Here is a 22,718-nt window from a genome sequence, read left to right on the forward strand (position 1 = left end):
ATTGTCTAGTCCCTGGTGTTTGTAAACAACATCCACAGGAAGAAGGCCAACGGTTTCATGGAGGATATCAAGATCAAGAGCAGGCACATGGAAATGTTTTGGTAAGATTTAACAAAATTAGCTTGTGCCATCTTGAATTGAAATTAAGAACATGTGCCTTAAGGATTAATATGAAACTTCTCCGAAAAGCAGCTGTAATTAGCTGTGATCTTTTAGTACACACAAACAGACATATTTATATATTTAACCTCCTTTATAAAAAAGATTGATTAATTAGTCCAATAATTCTTATAAATATTGATTTAAGTATTAGAATCGATAATTCAATTAAGTATACAAATTAATGAATGATTAAACTATTCAACATGTAAGGTAGGGGCACAACTTTTATTTATCTAATTTATATAATTATAATATTTTTAAAGTTCTTATCTTTAGAATATATATCCCCTAAAAGAAGATGAGCCATGCGCCACAGTTTCTATGCATGTCTGTTTATCTGTCTGTCTGTTTTGTCTATCTATCTGTTTGTCTGTTTTGTCTATCTATCTGTACGACGAAAATTATTTGTTTGTCTGCTTATGTGTAAGATTCAAGGGATCTAAAGGGAACCAATCAATTCTCAATAAAAGTTCCCAATATTATTAGGCCAACAAATAAGAATACATTATCATAAAACTTTGGGGACTGTGTAATAAACAGCCCAATGTCCCCTCCATCCCTGGTAAGATTCTAAGTGTCTCAGTAAGGATAGAAACAGGGAAAACAGGGATAGGATACTTTTATTTTTTCTGATCTAATTAAACAAACAAAATTTTCATTTATATTTCTTAGATCCATGAACAATACAAAAATCAAGAACATGATAAATTGCAGTGTTTATAAATTTTTCTCTTAGTTTTATGTAGATTTGCCCCATGGCTGAACAAAAAGGTAAAACCAGAGCTTCCCTGAAAATTCAAAATTAATTGGCACAAACATTCCAGAGATCTATTGGTGCAAACAAAAAGGTAGATCATCAATTTAAAAATTTTGAATAAACGTATTTATTTACTTTAAAATTAATATAACAGTTCCTTATCCCATAAATTTGCGTCTTATGTGTATGGATTTTGTGTTTTAATGTATGTGCATGTTTTTGTTGGATTTTTGCGTATGTGTCTGTGTGTGCAAGAAATTGAACTTGTGCCCTAGAGATGAGAGAACGACACACCATAAATTTTCACTTGTATTTATTCACTTCTAATTTTTTAAAATCAAATTAAGACATAAAATATATAATTGCGCGGCTACTTTAACATTTAACATTTTTTGTATGTAATAATGATATCATTAATAGGAATTTTCCTCATAGCATAGAACACCCTCCCCTCTTCCCTTTAAAAAAAAAAAAATTAAATTGAAAAATTTCGCCTGTTTGTCTATTACTTTAGATCAGGTTAGCTTAGATTATAGTGAGCACTGGGTAGTCCCGCAGGGTTAGATCCCATCTGAGTTAGTTCCTTTTGCATGAACATATTTCCCTTATTTCAATTTATTGAAAAATAAGGGGGAGCTGGAAGGGAATGTTCCATTGCTCCACAGATTTTTGAGAAAAAGCACCTATTTATATATATTTGTCGATAATATGCTAGCTATGACTACTTTTATTTATTGCCTTAAAGTCAACACAAATATCAATCATATTCGAAATAGGGGGGGTTGTACGACTATGAGAATTTATATCTCTTCCTTAGCTAATGGATGTACCTAACCACAACCCCCCTTCGCACGTCCTTGTCAAAACTTTTAGAAAAAGCACAGTTGGTGCCTATAAATAAGCATTGATACTTTGCGCATGATAAGGTTGTTATAGGAATCAAAGGACAGAAGGATAGCTTTATCCATAAGAAGCGAGCAACAACAAGCCGACACTACTTCAGATCAAAAGAGATTAGTAAACTATAATAAAGAAAAGATTTAAGATTGGCGGTATAGAATTACACTAGAGAATACAAGACTTGGTTATTGAGTAGTTTTGCTACTAAAAATTAATCCTGTAGACCATGAGATTCCTTCCTGAAAAAAACAGCAAAAAAGGCAAAACAAACGACTACAGCAGGAATTGTCTTACATTTTTGTTTTTGCTGGAGCCTAAGATTACCCGCGGAAAAGATTAACATAACTGCAAAACAAAGGCTAATAAATAGAAGGCGAAAAAAATAACTGATATATTAAAGGTAAAAGCACTTAATAACCCCCAAAAACAAACTGAATTGTTCTAGTCCTGCAGGGCTTTTAAGAACTACACTCAACCTAACCTACAAGACACAAATACAATTACAATTTCTTACAGGGTTTTTAAGGAAGGAGTCTAAAATAAAGGACAACTACTAAGGTTTTTTTATAAAAAAAAGTCATTCCAATTAGGAGATCTTAATGGCAAACATACCTACATACATTTACCTATTTTAGTTGGTAGAATAAGTAAATTTGTCCTAGATAGATTTATAAAAAGATAATTCAAGATAAAATTATATTTCTCTTTACTTAATAGACTAGAGGCCTCTAGGGGAACTTGAGGTAGGGGTCTGAAAACGGCCCGCGCCCATTTTCAATTTTTAGTTTAAATTTTTGCTAAGTACGATTTCTCTTGAAGGGGGGGGGTGCTCTCCCCCAAACTAACTATAATCCTGAAATCAACCTACGCGAAGCTACCCTGTAAATGAGAACCATACCGGTACAGCGGTTAGCGAGATCCTTCGGTACAAACACGCAGACAAACACACATCTGGTTATTTTATTCTAAGAATAACTAGATTTTTAGCCACTTTTTTGGTAGTTCAAACAAACCCTGAAGTAAATAATAAAAAAAGATGTAAATTATCGCAAGCCAATAAATACGCATCTACCGGGATATAGCCATCCCATGCGTTTGTTGCAATCCAACTGTTCGCGTCCGGTGTGTGTGTGTGTGTGCGTGCGTGTGTTACACGAAACTGTGTGTGTGTGTTGCTATCGTGAGCGTTAGTAAAAAATCAGTCGCAAAGTGACAATCATTCAAAATGGAACCAAATTTTTGGTGAGTGAATCTTTAGATAAAAATATAAAGTAAAGTATTTTGTGATTTATATTTGTGATTTTTACAGGTTTGTATAAGGTTAATATATTGTGTAATATGTGTTTGTATGTATAAATATTTTAGGTATAAATAAATTTCTTAATAAAGAGTGTCCTTAAATTAAAAAGGATAATTAAAATAAAGTAACTAGCTTTAATGTCCAATATAATATATGAATCTAACTTAAAATTTAAAAAAAAGAATTAAACGTTTAAACGATTAGGTATATCCCTTAAATAATGGGTTGAAATAATGAATTTGATTTAATGAAAAGATAAATTGATTAAATAAAATAATTTTCTTAAAAAATAATAGACAAAAAATTATATAAATAATAGGCATTTGCAACTAAGAAGTTGTATTTTATGACATTAGCTTAAAACCAAGTTACGATAAATTCTCTAAAAATCACACCTGTATGTATTTTCTCGTTTCTGAGATATTAAGCTTTAACAGAAAAGAAGTAAAGTAATAAAAAAAAATATTTGAATTCAAATATAAAAACCTTTTTGGCTCATATTTTTCCCAGTCAAAAACCATAGGTACTTGTTGTTTTCAAATGTTGTTACTCAATTTCAAAGATTAATTTTTTCAACGAAGAATAATAAAGAATAAGAATTTAAGAGAGTGTACATCATATGAATAGTATCTGATTTGTAGGCTAAAAACTTAAAACTTATATCAAATCTTGATTTGAATAGCTTAAACTACATTATCCAAACCTTAAAAGTAATAATTTTAACAACAAAAGGGATAATTTTGTTAACCATCATTGGGGATGTAAATAAAGTTTTTTTCCATTCGACCACATTGAACCTAAAAAGGCAAAATTGTTTTTTTCTTCAAATAGGAATTGCCATGCCAATAAGGAAATGCATAAAATAGGTGTGATTTAAAATATGATCCATCGGTCTTTCGTCAAAAGGTCCGAAATTGATAAATTTGAATATTGTGTGCCCCATTATTTTCAAATAAACAGACCAACTAAATTACATTTGCGGGGTTTTGCCAAGAAAATTGAAAATAGATTTGAATAGGATGTTAGATAAGTATTCTAACATGTTATTTTCATTTAAAATAATAGTAAATGTGTTGTATGAAATCAGTAAAACGACCATTTTAGATGTTTTGCCTCAAAGTAACGAGAAGCTAAAAACCTCCATCTTTTATTAAAGACATATTGAAATGAAGTGGGTTATTTTTTCTTTACACCTCACTCCTGCGGGTAACCAAACCCTATGTGATTTAACCCTGACTACCCTGTGCTAAATATAACCTAACCTAACCTAAAGTAACAATAAACATGAAAAAAAACCTACCCCATTTCCCCCTTATTATTTTAGGGGGAAGGAGAGTTTTTTTGTGGGTTCTGTGCTCGAGTTATAAAAAAAACCAGAAACATCCTGATTTTTTAATATTTTATTCCAATGATTTTCTCTGTCATTGTGTCTAAGATAAAAAATTGGTTTGGATTTGATGTGTAAATTGAAAATAAAACCACACATTTTTTCCGCAAAGAAATTGATTCCAATCAATTTTTAAATCAACAATTTGATGTTTAATGTTCTATTTTAGTTTTACATTTTTTATTTGTTCCTGATTTGCTTGGATGGTACAAACTAACAGTGTCCAAACTTTTCTACCAATATATTTTATCTACAAAGGGGTAATTTATCTTAATTTGGGGTGTACATCAGATTATCGCCAATTTTCCCTGGCTTAAAACACATGACTGACCTACTATCAAAAAAAACAATCTATACAGTACTTTTTCTTCCTATATTATTCAACTAGCGGCTACGCCCCATAGGGGCCTCTAGTGGCACTTTAAATGTTTGTTTTTTTATTCAAAACTCTACGATACCTACCGATGTTCATTCAAGTCTCTACGATACCTCTTAATGTTGCGTTGAAGTTTCTTGCGTAAAAAAGAAAATATTTTTTGTGATTTCTCTCGGGAGGTTGTTGGTACCCTCCCGAAAATAGTTAAAAACCTTCCCAGGAACTATGACAAGCTAGCCTGTAAAGGAGAATGATATCGGTTCAGCGGTTAGCGAGATCCTTCGGTACAAACATTCAAACACACGGACAAACATACAACCTGTTACTTTAGTATCAGGATTAACTGCTTATATATGAATTAATTGCTTCACCCATATCCTCTAGGGTGTATAGAAATTAATCAATAAAGTATGTAGATTAAAAGTAAACAAGCAACATAAATATATAACAACATATGTCATCCAATAAAAATCATTTTGATCGTGATTTTAAAGCAAATACCTATTATTTGTTTTTATTGTAGTTTTAAATCATTTTATTAAAAATTGCAATTTTTTAGTTAGAGGCAAGCTTTAGTATAAGGATACAAATATAAAGAAGATAAAAAATTTAAAAAAACATAGATTGCTTAAAATATGTTATAATAAGGGACAGAAAGACATAAGTGAGTTTTTAAAACTTACTACATATCTCTACTTACTATTTCCTCCCTATAAACTTATGTTTTTTCGTTGCGTAGCTCATGTACATTATTGTCCTTGTGTTTACTTTTATTGATTAAGAATCCATTTAAGGCACCGAAATTTTTATTGTTTTCTGTCCTTAAATAAATTTATTAAGAATTTTAGGAATCTAAATAGTTAAAGAGTGTGCATTTCCTTATGTATTACATCAAATTAATCGCAAATGTTCATTATTGTTATATATTCCGTCCTCATTGCTTTTCTCTTATTAAAAACTCCTAGGATAATGGATTTAGAATATCTGTGGATATTATAACAGTGGAAAAAATTGTCGTCAATTTAGATTGTTAACATGGAACTCACTTATTGGTCAGATCGTTATTTTAACGTTATTTTAGGTCGATGCGAATTTTACTTTATTAGAGAACATGAAAATTTGGTGTAAGATCCAAGTTATGATATATCCATTTAAAAACTATACGTACAAAAGTGAATCAATACCATTTAAAGAAATCCATGTCCTTATTGACACTAATAAATGAACAATCAATTAATTGTCTTGTCGGCATTTACGAATAGAATAAGGCAAACAAAAATACTTTTATAATGAAAATATGTGTCCTGTGTCCTGTGTCTATATTCTATTTAAAAAAACATTTAACCTTAAAATAATATTTTAGGGGAGGAGTATTTGATTACCGGAGACATATCTCTTAGGGAGGGTGACTTAACCCCCTAAATTAGTCTTATACCTCCCCCAAGACCAATATTAAGCTTTTTATAAAATTTTTGGGGTATAGTCCCTTATGGGGCGATTCTTCGTATTTTATGGGGCGATTCTTCGTATTTTTCACAGTAGCTTTTCTCTTATTTCTAGCCCCTGCAGAGGGCTCTAACCCTGCGGGGCGATTACCTAACCCTGTGGGGCAATCACCTAACCTAATATAACCTAACCTAACTTAAAATAACCTATTAAAAGCCATTTAAAAATACGACGCATCGCCCCTCATGGGGCGATGTTACGAAAGGGACTATTCCCAATTTTTGAAGTAATAAGTTCAACATATACACACGTACAACTCACTACTTTTAATATTTGTAGTTGAAATTAAAATTTTGAAGTTAATTACCTACTGATGTCAAAGAATATTAAGTTTATCTCATACAAAGATACATAAAAAACAATGATAATTTTGTCCATAGCAAGCTTAGCATTAGTGCTAATTTATTAGAAAATATTTTGATATGTTTAGAATATATAGATTTTTAGTGGCTGCGCCCATAGCATCTATTGACTTTCTAATAAAAAGGAAGGGGAGGGGGAAGAATTTATCCTCTAATCACCCCAAAACTCAAATAAAAAAATAGTATAAAACTATCCTGATACCTATGTGATGCTTACCTTTAATATGGAGTTGTTATTAGGACCATACTATTATATGAGTAATAAAGTTATAGACATACATGCTCTTATTATAGAATAGCTTCGCTTCTGATGATATTCTCTCAGTTGTCATAATGCATAACCTTCTTAGTTTTAAAAGGACACTTTTCAAGTTTAGTTTATTTTATCTAATTATATAGCCTTTTTGCATTCTGTAATTTAATCAATTGCCGCCTCTAAATTTGCATTAGGTTTCAATTAACCATTAATTTTCCTAAAAGCTTTAAACCCGAAGATGGTCTAAAATAATTTAAGCGCAACCACATTTTAATAAGATCATAATGATACCAATCGGTCAGGTAAATATGTATTTTATAAGTATGCTTTTATATTCAAACAAGAAATTAAATTTTTTCTTTAATTCATTACGTTTCCGTGGACAACTAATATAAACACTTACTAGTTATATCTAATCTTCACGGCTACGAACCAGATTAAATTCAGAAGAAATTGATTGGATTCTGAGCAGTTATTAATAAAATATATCTAAGTCAATTTATAATTGCCATTAAATAACAGTAAAATATTCCAACCTTCTTTTCAAGTGTATAATCCAGAGATTCGCTGTAATGAAAAATGTCATCATTGTATTTTTTTCTAATTTCTAAAAACAAGAGCCCCTATGCCTAAAAAGGTGTGCTATTACTATGTCTTTCAACAAAATGAAATAGTTGGAAATTTTTATATATTAGCTCAAAAAATAAAGTAGCAAAAAATCGTGTGAAGTTATTGAACTAAATTGAGATGGCCAGCTTGTGCTTCCCTAAAATGCTATATCTTAAATGAGAAACAAAAATGCTTACTACTTTATAAAATACTAGCCGCTGCGCTCATATCATATAGGAGCTATGACAAATGGTAGGTCAGTATGACATCATTTTTTAAAGGAACTATAAAAAGCTTCGAAAAACAGACTCTTAGCGGAGGTGATATTTCACCTGCCTAAAAATTTTGGCGCTTAATTAAACAGAAACAACTTTCACACTTTCATTTTCACACACATTAATTTTCATACTTTTTGTCAGGGCTCGGCAGCCGCGCGTTAGCCGCGACTAAGCCTCAAATTTAAATCCGTGAGGAAACAATAAAATTTTTTTTGAAAAGAGGGATTGCCATATTTCGGTATAGACTTTCAGATCATTTTAGAATTCCTAAGAGGTTTTTTCCCTGAGGCTTACAGGCGGCTGACTCGCAGCTGCCGAAAACCTGCTTTTTGTTGCCAAGCTACCTTACATATCTATTCTTAGTCTTTAGGTTATCCGACGTATAGCATAGAAGTTGTTAAGTCATCTTGAACTACGTCTATAGACCAAAGAACATCGTCAAACTGTAATGTGTTGTTCTATCGCCCAGGGCTATTATTAAAAATAACACCCACCAGATAATTAGTTTAATTAATTTGATTTCCCGACCTTTGTCTGTAAGTCCTAAAATTGTATGGTATAAATTGCACACATGCAATGTTACAAGGGAAAAGAGAACAACATATTAAAGGAAAATCTTTAATAAAAAATAAAATCATTTTATAGATCATGATAATTTTGTTCTTGTTTGAATTAATGTACATTTTATAAATAAATTTGCATATGGGTTTAGCCAAAAATATTTTTAAAGATATCAAAATAAAATTTAATAACTATTTTAACCCCCCGCCCCCCCCCCCCTCCCTTCGAATACATAGCCCCGAATTTCTTGGGGGTGAAGCCACTAGTGGCTACAGAAAACTATTTATTTCTGATCTTTTTTGTTCGCCCAAATAATCTTAATTTTTCTATGATAAAAAATGTCCTCTTTAACTTTTTTTGTATTTTAAGACATTCACGAAGGTGTGGTATATGGTATTAATCTATATATTATATATTATATTATATATCTTATATGTATATTTATATCAATATACCATATTTAGACAAAATCATTTTAAATATGAATTTCCCCCTGAAATCATCATATTAGGTATTTTATCAAGGAGAGAGGGAACAATGGAAAATTAAATGATCTTCTAATCATATCTCATGAAATCACAATTTCAAACATGTTTATAAGAAGTAAGTTAGGGTGATTTATCATCCATTGTCTTATCCCTGAAAACTTAGATTTAATTTATCTTAAATGTCAAATAAATAGATTATTCTATTCATAAATAATAATGGCTTTAATTCTATTGTATTATGGAGAGTTAAATGAGCTAATTCTATTAACTTTTTTAATGACTTAAGAAAGAAAAAAATATCTCTTATCACTGAAGTTCCTTTTTGGATAATAAGTGCTTTCTTAAAAACCTGACCTAAAGTATAAAACAAACAAACAAAAAAATTACCTGGCATAAAGTATAAAACAAACAAACAAAAAATTACCCCGTATATTTTTTCAAGATAATGGACTTTTTTGGGTATAGTCCCATAAATAAATTATAAAAATTTATTTTAAAAATACGACGAACCCCCCTTTATGGGGCGGTGTTACGAAAAGGACTATTCCCGACTTTTTTGTGATAGCGCTAGATTAAATTAGTTTCAAAGTTAAAAAAGACCTCAAAGCTTGTTTGAAGAGTTCGTTTTATAGATTTTCCGAATATTGATCTATTTTCTTAATGGAATTTGATCTGAACATTGTTTAGTAGAGCTCTGCAATTTTGGATCCAATGATTAATAGACGCGCTCATAAGGATTAAATTGATTTTCAACAGATAAGAACAAAAACTATCAGAAAAAATTTAGGTAATCATTGGTTTGGTGCACTTTTTTACTTGCAAGGGCTGTCTGTCCGTCCATTACACTATGGGGGATTTACTTGACTGATTTTTAAGAATGAGATACACACGGCAAACGTATTTTTTGTGTATGTCTCTGACTATTGAGCATCAAAAGAAAACAATTTTTACTTCTTAAATAATTTCGGGTTCTATTTGGGAAGCCCTTGAGGATTCTTTTGGGGTTTGCTAATTAAGGAGCATTTGTTATATAGATTTCATGCATAGATTTTTTCTGATCTTCGCTGCTTATGGATGTTTTGCATCCTTGTTTAATTGCAATTTTAATATTATCAGAAATTGGTTTCAGTTTTAGATCTAAAATCACTAAACTGGGAATTTTTAAAATCAGCCTGAATAATGTACTTATTGTATAGAGTCTTGTTTGGACGGTAGGTAAAATTTTCTAACGCTTCTTAAGTGATAGACAGACGAATACTTTGCACTGATAGACAGATGGACAACTTTATCTATAAAGTAGCTTCATTACTGATGAATAATTAAAGCTTTTTAAACTTTGAAAAAGTTATTTTGTTTGTTATTTTGGAACTATTAACTAATTTTCTCAGGAAGTGAAACCGTCATTTGAAATTCATTAACATAAATCTACCCGTTTTCACTTTCAATACTGCCAGGGATTTTGAGGGATAAGACAATGGACGATAAATTATTATTTACTAAGTATATTTGCGATAACTTTTATTTAATGAAATCTTCCAATTTTTAACATGTACAAAACGGCCTGCTTAATTGCTTCAAGATCCATGTCAGATCTATATAGGAAATAAATGTCTATAAACGAGCTCAAGTTTTCCAAGGAATATTTGTTTAAAACTCATAGTGCTCCAATAATCCATAATAAACTCTCATTGCCCAGAACGATAAGACCCATTATTTTACTTTATTAAAAATAAATTCCTTTTTTTAATTTCATGTTGCTATTTACCTTATATCAATGTATTTAATTTCTAATCATAAAAAAGAAAATTTAGATTTATAATATAATAAATTTAAGAAAACTCTATTTTAAAAGAATTCGATTGTGGCGACACTTTGTGTGTTCAAATATTAAACTAAAATTGTAATCATCATCATTAACCCTTTGGTGATGGTAATGTAAAGAAAAAAATATAATTTAAAAAATCTTTTTAAAATCATTTAGATTATTAAATATTTACTTTCTTTTAGATAGTAATGCCGGGTGAGGAAAATAGATTTATTGAGAAATAGATATGCATATAGAAAACTAGCCAATAGGGAGATAATTATATCGAGCCAACTCTAGTACAAAATAGATTAGTAAAATTTACCCTTCTGTAGATTAAAGTTATTGGTTGTTGAAAAGTATGGATACTCTTACTTTTAACAAACCACTCAAGCTTTATCAGATTACTAAATGTTTTAAGACAGCGAATGAAAGAGCGTGATTATAATTCTTTGGGAACCTTAATGATTTAATCTTTTTGAAATATTAAAAATAAACTTACAAAAAAGCCTGAAATCTCAACTAAACCAAAAATCTTAGTGACCATTCCATTATATCTTAATCTAATAAACTTTACTAAAGATGACCTTATAACATTTTTTCAAATAACATAAGTTATTATTGAAATACAAGATACTAATTCTTATGTTTGTATATATACATTATACAATGATCTTTTTTGAAAATCTTAACCTAACCTTCTAGAAACCAAAAGTTTTTGAAGATTTGTCACATATGCTATTGTGACTGAATGTTGATTGAACAACACATACAAAAAAATCAAGAACATTTTAAAATTTCAGACAATAAAAAGAAGGTACACAACAGTGTGAAAGGAAACTCTTATATTCTGTTATATTTATCAAAATTGTCGATTATATGCATGCAGTTTATATTGATTATTGTTATTAGATAAACTAGTGGATTCGCTATTAGTATCGAGGGGCTCTGTATTCGAATGGATTGAGAACATCTTAAAACCATACCAAGACTCAAATCTGAAAATAAGAAAAAAGCCTAAAACCATCACAGGACCCATATAAGTTTACCTGAAATTAGGGTTGGGCCGGATATCCGGCCATTTTCAATATCCGGCCGGATACCGGATATTGAAACTATCCGGCCGGATATCCGGCTCTATAATTTTTTATACTTTACACCAAAAATCTCTGCTTTTTGAAATCTTAAATGGCTATAATTTTCTTATTATTGAAGCTAGAAGAACATTTTTTCTGAATAAGTTTAACTTTATGTAAATTTATATAAGATTTCTGAAGAAATTTTTTTTTTTACTACTTTAATATCTGGTAATTTGGCCGGTTATCCGGTAATTTGGCCGGATAACCGGATATTTGCCGGATATCCGGCGTTGGCCGGATATCCGGCCGGTTACCGGATATCCGGCGTTTGAAATCAGCCGAATATCCGGTATCCGGTTATCGGCCAAAAAAGTATCCGGCCCAACCCTACCTGAAATAGAGACCCCAATCTGATCAGTAGTTATTGAGAAATTTAGCCTTAGGCAGAAAACCTTCTTCGTGATTAAATTTGGTTAAACTTAAGCTCATTTAATTATTTTTAGATAGCAAAGCTTTCACTGTAATTTAAAAAAAATAAAAATGAAAGTGTTAGAGAGTCCCTTGTAATCTAGTTTTTATTGTGTGAGAAATTTTATCTGTTGAGCTGCCCAAAAAGTTCCACGGAGACCACAATTTCCGTCTAACACCACAGACAGAGAGACAGACAGACGGACAGACAAAAAAAAACAGACAGACAAACACATACAAACTAAGACAGACAGCGCAAATATAAGACCCCGCATTCGACCTTTTTTCTTTTAGTAAATAGGAAAAAGGTTGACTCAGTTAAAGAGAATGTAAAAATCCATAAGAGGCAAAGCATTAATAAATAGGTATTTATCGCATCGTATTATATACACTTTCTGTGGATATTAAAATGGAAAATGAAAATGTTTTTTTGTCCCGAGTAGCGAAGTTCCGATTTAAAAAAAACGGTATTAATTTTCTCGTATTCATTCGACATTTTGGGGCTAAAAAAACTGGTTTTAATCTTATAATTGTACATTTTATATCCGCGGAAAGCCGTTTATAATACGATGCGAGAAATAACTATTATCATATTTATTTTAATATTCATGGAAAATTGTCTGTAATAAAATGCTTTATATGATTATTCAGTATGGCTAAGAATCGGTTCTAATCCAGCGGATATTAATCTGTTTCGAAGCCACACTGAAAAATTCAATCCTTTCAAATCTTTTTTAATTAACAAATAAAAAGAATATATGTATTATTAAGAAGGTAAAAAAACTACACCTACCCAATTAAATGATAAAACTATATGTTTAAGCTTGCAAATTGATTATAGAGTAGCTTTATTAGCAAAAAAAAAACTTGTTGCACAAAGAAATAGAAAAAGGTTCTGGTTAGAATAAAATAGTTGAAAGCTTCCGAGAACAAACTAAATCAACACACAAACAATTTACTAAAATCCAGGGAGGGATGGTAACCAAAGTTTTTTTAATCACGATCTCTCATTCGTTACTTCGAAAACTTCGGACACTTTAATTAATCCTTGAGTCCTAACCTTCAGGGTCGAAACTTTTCCTCCAATGATTCCAAAAAGCATAAGGAGTAATTTTTCATAGTAATTTTGAAATCAACCAACTGATCTTTATTGTGCATTCATGCATGGTAGATAAAAATTGTACAAAATATTAAACTATGAATTGTAGTAACCATGAACCTTGCTAACCAATCAGAAAAAAAAACTGATTCAAAGAAAAGCCGTAGCTTCCTTTATGTCATTACAGGATGCTTACAAAAACATTTGATAATAAACAGATTCAATATTGCTCGGACAAAAACATTATTTGATTATTTTTATGAATTAAATTAACTACTTGATTATATTAAATTATTTATTGGGAGGAAGGAGGGCTGGGAATCTAATTGTTTTTTTAGTTAAGGTCATAAGTACCAATATGAAGCTTTCTTCAAAACAAAAAAAAAATAGTAGGTTTCAGTTATTTCAGAGATATTAAATGACAAACAGAAAACATAATTTAATTTTAAAACACCCTCGTGAGATGCATTGCACACCCTAGTTTATATTTTAAATGAGATCCGATTCACAGAAGTCAAAATTCTTTTTATTCTTTTTTATTCACTTCATTTAATGCAATTTCTGGGTTTATTTGATTATAAGATGTAACTGTTGAAATTCCGCCTTGACTTGCTTTTGATTGTGATATCTAACAAGGTTGCAATGACGTTAGAACCAATTGTTAAATAATTTTGTTTGAATACTTAATAAAAAAACAAAAAAATCATTTAGACATAGATTTTAAAAACTATAGAGGTCTAATATCACCTCCATTTTTATGTTTTTAATAAAATTATAAATCAAAGCCGATGAGGGTGTCATATTCAACCACAAGCAGAATGTAATATTTTTATGTAGGAGGGAGGAGGAAGGGATGGTTAAAATTGAAAAATATTTATCACAATTGGACGTCCTTGTTCTGCAACATAATAAAGCAATTTAATCTTTTTCTGTAAGTTTATCTGTCTGAATTAAAAAGTCACAACAGATACTTAACCAATTAGTCTCTACTTTTTATGGGAGTATCTTACTAGTCCTGTTGTTGTGTATCTAGTTTATTAATATAGCATAAGTATCAAATAGTTAAATCTATTAAAAATATATAACAAACATAAAAATATATTTATAACTTACTAAATTTCTAATACTGTTGACAATGACCTTTGTAAAATTTTCCTAGGGTTAAACCTCTTAAGCCCATTAGCCTAACAAGAAAATATTGATATGATTTTATCTTGGTTTAATATTCATAAGAATGTAGAATGACAACTTTACATAATATAAATACAAGGTTAACAGTTTTTTGCTTTTCTATAAAATTAGGTTTCCCTGCTTTTGCTTGTTTTTATCCTCTAGTCCAGGGGATATTTAATGGAGGTGAAAATTGAATAATAAGCAAAGAAACAAACCAATTTATGTATAGTTTTATAAAAATCCAATAATATTATTTTGAAATGAAAATTAGTAAGTAAACTATAGAAATATAGAAAGGCCTATAGCAGAATTCTGTTTGATGAAATTTAAACTTTAAACAATTTTTTGATTTATTTATTAAAATATATCATCTTTAGTATAAACTTTAATATAACTTAAATATAATTGATTTAATTCTATATATGTACATTTTACTTCTTGTTTAAGTTGTATAAGTGTTTTTTAGAGAAATTTTTCTACCAGTAAAAAAGTTGACCTTTATAAGCTTACATAAGAGTCCTTCCCAGAAATGTATGTAGAATATACGTGGATATCATGACAGGGAAATATTTGTTGTCAATTTATCTTGCTAACATAGAATTCGTTTATTAGTCAGTTTGTTCATTAAGAATAGGTGTGGGGATAGGTTATAGGTGGTGGGAGAGATGAATCGTTATCTTAGCCCGCTTCAAGTTCCTATTTATTTAAGAATATGAAAATCTGGTGTAAGATCCAAGTAATAATAAATCCATTTCCAAGATTTTGTTTCCTGATAAAAATTTTACTTAATTAGATACATTCTATTCTTCTTATATAACTGTGTTTTGTTAGGTTTCTCTTAACGACACTTAAGTAAATATCAACATAAAAATATATTATTTTGAAATTTTAAGTTATAACTGAATTAATCATTTTTTACTTATTTTTACGTGGGTTTGCGTTTATGAAAAGTTACGTGAACCTGTAATGTTTTGATTTCCAAAAGGTTTTGAATGAAGAAATATAATGTATAACTGCACTATAGAGCATATTTTTTCGCCCCAATTCTGAAATACAATAAATTTCTTCTGACAAGTAAATTAGGTGCAAATTTCATATCAATCTTTCTCTAAAAATCCTCAATTTTTTTCTACCTGGTTATGTAAATGAGATGAAAAGGATATCCTAATCAAATTATATTTGGACATAGAGCAATAGACATAAAACTTTGATATAATGCATAGTACATAAATAAAAGTAGAACTTACATAAAGTTTATCTTTAAAAAAAAACTTCAAATGTGAATCATAGTTTTGAGGTTGACTGAAGATGATTAAAGTCCCTCAACAGATTATGACGTCATACGATAAAATAACCAATGAGAGGCCAGCATAAATTTTACCATTGTTCAATAACAGTTTATACTGGCCTCTCATTGGCTATTCTATCGTATGGCGTCATAATCTGTGGAGGGACTTTAATCATCTTCGGTTGACTATTTCTTTGAACCTGCTTGAAAAACATTGAACCTGGCTAATGTCTTTGCAAAGCTTTCATTATAATCACAGAATTATTAATTCACTTGTTTAAAATTAAAACATTTTTATTCGAATTTTCTTATGATAAACTATCAGTTCTCCAATTTCACTAATTAATCAATTATCAGTTCTTTTCTTGTAAGAAACTTTTGAAGAGTCTAACAAAATGATACCAATAACTAAGCAGTGTCAGAATTATCTATCTACTTTTTCATTAATAATAATCAATGTGTATATTGTCAATTTATTAATTGATTTAGAATATACGTGGATAATTTGACAGGGGAAAAATTTTCGAAATCTTTGGTTGCTATTTATTTATTGTCATTTATTCGTCAGTTCGTTCATCTAGCAGTAGGAGAGGGGATTGGGCAAAGGGGCTGGAGGGAGGGGATCGTTACTTTAGACAGCTACGTGTTTCACTTTATTAGAAAACATATAAAGCTGGTGTATTATCCAAGTAATAATAAATCCAATATTCTATTTGACCAGAAAACTTTAAAGTGTCCCAGTGACCTTAATATAATGCATCCTAAACATGCTATCATTTTTTGGGATAAGAATTCTCAAAAACAAATAGTATGAACAGGGAAAATAAGATTGTTAGTGTTCATATTTTACATTAAAATAAAACAATAGAGGGGGAAGGGGTTGAATAATTGTATGTACCCACCTCGTGGACCCTGTGCAAACTTTTAATAAATCAATATACTTAGACTTTTATTTAGCCCTCTTCAACATTTATAAGTTGCCTACTTATATTGAGTGAGGTGTCAACATAGGGTATATACAACATCAGATTCATGTGAACTTCTATACATTTATTCTGAATACAGGACCCTCTCCTATCCTATGTTTTAAATTGAGTTTTGATTAATTTAGGTAGCACCGGACTCTAATCTAAAGTGATCAAAGACTAAACGTGAAATGAAACTTAATTTATAGATGGAATACAATTACAGAGATAAAGGAAAGAGTTGATAAGGTCAAAGTTAGATCGGCGTTTTCTCTTAAAGTGCAATGTTGAACAGAGATCTCCCCCTCTCCCTTATTTTTATTTAATCAAAATAAGGGGGGGGGGTTGTTTTTTACTTTATAAGGTTAGGTAAGGTTATATTGTTACTGGGTAGTTCCACAGGTTTAGAGCAACGCAAGTATGGGGATTAGACAAATGGAAACCTCCCCCCCTCCCTCCCTTCCTTTTTTAAAGAGGCTTATATGGTTTGACAGTCACTTTGAAGGAAAGCACCATTAGTTCTTTGGGAATTATTTAATTAAATCTTGTAATAGGCTTGCATTATGGTATTTAATTTGTCTTAAAAATAATTTTGAACTAAGTGGTATTTGTAGGTGCAAGTGTTTAAAAATTGGAAGGAAAAAATCCCTAAAACTCTCTAAATCCTATCACCTCTCCATAAAAACATAAATGGCAAAAAAAAATAATTAACGAAGCTCCTAAATATTTTGTAAGTAAACATGTGATATTTACAAAACATTTATTCCGGATAAATTGTATAAAATAAAGGATAGAAATTATGCATCTGAATTGGTTTCTAATAGACCGGTCCCATATCTGAATTGGTTTCTAATAGACCGGTCCCATATCTGAATTGGTTTCTAATAGACCGGTCCCATATTTCAATTGGCCGTGGGAGTTTTCAAACAGAAAAAAAAGAGGGAAAAACAAATTTGGATTTCTTTTGATGAAATCATTTGAATAAAAAAAAAAGTAGATTATTAAATATTATATTTTAAAAATTATGTTACAAAAAAATATGGGGAATAGTCCCTTTCGTAACATCGCCCCTTCTGGGGCGATGCATTGTATTTTTAAAATGGCTTTTTATAGGTTATTTTAGGTGATTGCCCCACAGGGTTAGGTAATTGGCCCCGCAGGGTTAGAGCCCCCCGCAGGGGCTAGAAATAGGAGAAAAGCTACTGTGAAAAATACGAAGAATCGCCCCATAAGGTGCGATGTTATGAAAGGGACTATACCCAAAATATGTTTACTTTAATTAAATCTTGATTCATTGTTTTAAAATAGCAATATAGAATATTTTAACCAATAATTTTAATCTATCGAATGTGTTATTTTGTTTAACATCATTGGGGTTGTACGTACATCATTTATCGTCCATTGCCTTATTCCTTTAGATCACTGGACATTATAAATTTTGACAAGGAAGTGAATTTTCCATAGCATTTAAATTCAATTATAGGGAGAAACATAAACTTTAAATTGGCCTATCATCAATATTAATTTCAGAGGTAGAGAGGGATTGTCTAAAAAAGATATTTTACATTTTTATCTAAATTGAAAATAACATTTGTAGTTACTATTTCAAGGGCTTATGTAAATCAAAGAAAGCCCTTTATCCAAAATAAAGAGCTTATTTAAAAGTAATAACAAATAACGCTATTCTGGTAATGTAGCGTCATGTTGTAAACTAACAAAAGAAAGGTGATTGGGTAAATTGTCATAGGTTAGGATTTCCTAAGTCTAAGGCTAAGGTAACACTAACTCTTAGGTTAATATATGAAATTTTATGGGATTTTGCCCAATATTTTTAGTCTCAATTTCGACTGGTGATTGAATTTTTTATAATAAAACCTATCTTGGTTCCCTTCATTGGTGTTCATTCAATTCCGTATATTATCACATCACAATACAGTTTCTTATTCGTAAAAAATCGCAATTTTAAGCGAATATTTGGGAATAATTAAAATTAATAAAGGCCAGTTTATGTTTTGTAATAAATAATTAATAATTTGATGCATGTGTGTAAATGAATAAACACCTATTTTATTATATTAAAATAATCTATGATAGGCCTAAGGGTAGAATGTTTAGCGTATATTAGATTTCACTCAGTGTTTTATCTGATCATTAGATTAAACTAGGATCATTTAGTACAGAGGAAGCATAGTAAAATATGTATATAACTAGCGGCTACGCCCTTAGAGGCCTCTAGGGGCTTTTTAGGGGGGGGGGAGTTGAATTTGATAACCATTTATTTCAGATTTAAGATAAAAAAAAATTGGGAGGGGGGAATTTTTTTTAAGGGGCGATTTCTCTTGGGAGGGTGGTTGTACCATATGAGAAGCTACCCTGTAAAGGAGAATCCTATCGGTTCAGTGGTTAGCAAGATCCTTCGGTACAGACAGACATCCTATTACTTTATTATAAGGATTGTAAAATTGTTGGAATCAGTTTTGGGTCATGGTATTTTGATGTCAATATTTAATTAACGTATACATAAATTTCTAATAGGGGAGGGGACAAAGTGTCTCAAAAAATCAGCCATGTGACGTCATAAAAATTAGGGATTTTCCATCTCTTTTTTAGAGGTATTCTCTCCCACTTCTCCTCTCCTCATCTCTCATTTTTATGACGTCACATTTTTTTTGAGATACTTTGTACCCTCTGCACTGCATTGTCCATGAAAACTTTAATGCTGCCTATAAAGTAAAAAAACTATAAAATAAGTTTTTGATAAATGTTAGTTTATAGATAAACGACATGGGTTTAAAAAGTAAAATTTTAATGACATGATAATGTTTGCAACAATTGCATCCAGGGGAAAATCTTAGGTTTAGTCAAATAAATTCTACTGTTAACCAATATAAAGATTTTTGTTTATCAAGATCTTAGCAAACAGATATACTGAAAGACGTCCTACCCTTTTAAATGCATAAATATTTGCAGCTGCGCCCGTTGAGACTTCTAGGAGCACTTTAAATAAGGAGGAGGGTTAATTTTCGGTCCAGCTGTTTGCGAGAATCCAGATAGACACACCGACATCCTAATACTTTTATATAAGAATATATCATTGTTTGATCCTTTCCTAAAAACCTTGAAAAATGGTCCTATTCAGTTCAAGTGTTAAACTAAACTTAAATTTTTAATAAGATTAAATATTTTTACAGTTCAATTGATGCTTTTTTTATGGTTAGACTGTACGTCTGAAATTTTTGGGTGTGATGATTTTTTGTACGTTTTTAACCTTGTTAGAGTTTAAGAAAACTATTAGTATCATGATCATTTTAAAACTAGTTCCTAACCTTATTGCATTAATTAAGTATTTAAAAATAATTAATACTTTTATATGAATACAATTAATGCTCTTAATCAATGAAACATTAAAACAATTTTATAGTAATTTGCCTAAGAAACTATATGTTAGCCAGCCAAAAAATGCACAGCTAACATTAAAGACATCATTTGAAATCCTATTGCATAAAGTAGTCAGTTTTTTAAGCTTGCAATCTCAATAACTACTGAACTGATTGGGTTCTCTATTTTAGGTGAACTTTACATAGGCCCTGTCATGGTTTTAGGCTATTTTTAATATCAGATTTAAGTCTTGGGATGGTTTAAAGCTTCTTGTCTAGCCCCTCTCTGATCCTTCGAATACAGAGCACCTAAAAGCTAGGAGCTTAACCCGTAGTGTTTATAAAAATCAATCTTTGTAAAAAAGAGATCAAGACTAAAAAAACTTAAGAAAAGCAATATTTTGCTATACCCTATGAAAACAATTTATTATGGTGGATGTAATTATCCTTGTTTATCTTTAATTTGCACTGTGGCTGCATTTCCAGAAACTAGAGACTTGTCCAAAAAATATAAAAACTCCTAAAGAACTTTATAATCCCAGCCTTCTAAAACCTGTGATTAAATATGATTAAACTGTGACAGAACGACCCTGGACCCGATCCTAAACGACAACGTTTCCTAGAGGTTTTTTCCTAACTATTCACTATGATTTGAAATTAGACAAAAACCAATAATTTTTCAATTAAGTACAAATAGATTTGTTCTAATCTAACTTATAATAAATAAAATGTTTAGTCCTTTTTTGTTTAATCAAATGATATAGTTATTATCTCATTTTTAGAATAGCTTTTTGTGTAATTATAGGTGTCTATTATTATAAAGAAAAAATATTAGTATTCTATCTATAAAGATTCAGGGATCTGAAGGGATAAGACAATGGACAAAAAATTTATTGAAACATCAAATTACCCCTTCTGTTTATGAAAATTACTAATTATGTCTGGATACTGCTTGTATACAAATCAAGATATTTTTAAAAGTTTTAGTCATCGAACTTTATAAAACTTATATAATTTACAGTCGAATGTCCCCTCACCCCCCCCCCCCCCCCCCACCAAATAGTAGAAACAAACTATCAATCTAATATATACATGAAACATTGAAATATTCTCTCTATTTTCAAACATAAATTATACATACTAAATGTGTAGACTTTTATGTCAATAATCTTAAAATTTAAAAATTTAAATATTTGATTGTTCCACCAATTACTAATCCTTTCTTTGTAGGAATGAAAAACCAAATTATATCCTAAATTTAGTTAGGCCTATCTAATTGACCTTTCTCTTTCAATATGGCCTCCAATTAGTTTGGAATTTCAATTTTGAAAGGGTTATCCTTTGTCATGTGAAATTATTATTTAATTAATAGAAAAGCTTTTCTGCATTTAGAGTGTATCTGTTCGTAAGAAATGGATTAAATCGTCATGTTGGTCAATTAGAATTGATATAAAAACTATGAAAACTTTAAAAGGAAGTCAATATTATACACTAGTTGCGCCTCTAGCATCTAGGGGCTCTACATTAAAGTGGGTAAGAAAGGGACAGAAAAAAAGCCTTAAACCATCTCAAGGCTAAGTTCTAAAGTTGAAATAACCTAAAACCATCCGAGACTTACATAAAGACTCCCCAAAAATAGAATATAATCAGTCTTGCAGTTATTGAAATCTTAAGCTTCAGAATTAAAAAAAAACTTAACTATTTATAAATAGAATTAAGCAATTTTACTTCAAAATTGACATTGATTAACAAGCCTTTTGGGGCATTTTTATTTTTTTGCACTTATTGATACACTTGTGAAAGGTTTCCTAGTTGATTAGTGTACCTAGGCCTAATTCTATATGTTTATACATAACTACTAATACTAATTATATTATTTAGCACTAGAGTAAAGGTTTACTAGTTGATTAGTGAACCTAGGCCTAATTCTATATGTTTATACATAACTACTAATACTAATTATATTATTTAGCACTAGAGTAAAGGTTTACTAGTTGATTAGTGTACCTAGGCCTAATTCTATATGTTTATACATAACTACTAATACTAATTATATTATTTAGCACTAGAGTAAAAGTTTTCTAGTTGATTAGTGTACCTAGGCCTAATTCTATATGTTTATACATAACTACTAATATTAATTATATTATTTAGCACTAGAGTAAAGGTTTACTAGTTGATTAGTGTACCTAGGCCTAATTCTATATGTTTATACATAACTACTAATATTAATTATATTATTTAGCACTAGAGTAAAAGTTTTCTAGTTGATTAGTGTACCTAGGCCTAATTCTATATGTTTATACATAACTACTAATATTAATTATATTATTTAGCACTAGAGTAAAGATTTACTAGTTGATTAGTGTACCTAGGCCTAATTCTATATGTTTATACAGAACTACTAATGCTAATTATATTACTTAGCACTAGAGTAAAGGTTTCCTAGTTAATTAGTGTACCTAAGCCTAATTCTATATGTTTATACATAACTACCAATATTAATTACATTATTTAGCACTA

The 22,718-nt window shown here is 30.1% G+C and overlaps 1 long non-coding RNA gene across 1 annotated transcript in view; it reads left to right on the plus strand.

Annotated features, from left to right (window-relative positions):
- Nucleotides 1-3,016: 3,016 nt before the first annotated feature.
- LOC145314423 (uncharacterized) overlaps nucleotides 3,017-22,718 on the plus strand; it is a 73,044-nt gene continuing 53,342 nt past the window's right edge. Inside the window, exon 1 of the long non-coding RNA XR_013877767.1 lies at nucleotides 3,017-3,061. This is a non-coding gene — a long non-coding RNA (uncharacterized LOC145314423). The remainder of the gene's footprint in view (nucleotides 3,062-22,718) is intronic.

The sequence above is a fragment of the Acartia tonsa genome, chromosome 3 (genome assembly GCF_053477335.1).
Source record: "Acartia tonsa isolate MP-2025a chromosome 3, ASM5347733v1, whole genome shotgun sequence".
Classification (NCBI taxonomy): domain Eukaryota; kingdom Metazoa; phylum Arthropoda; class Copepoda; order Calanoida; family Acartiidae; genus Acartia; species Acartia tonsa.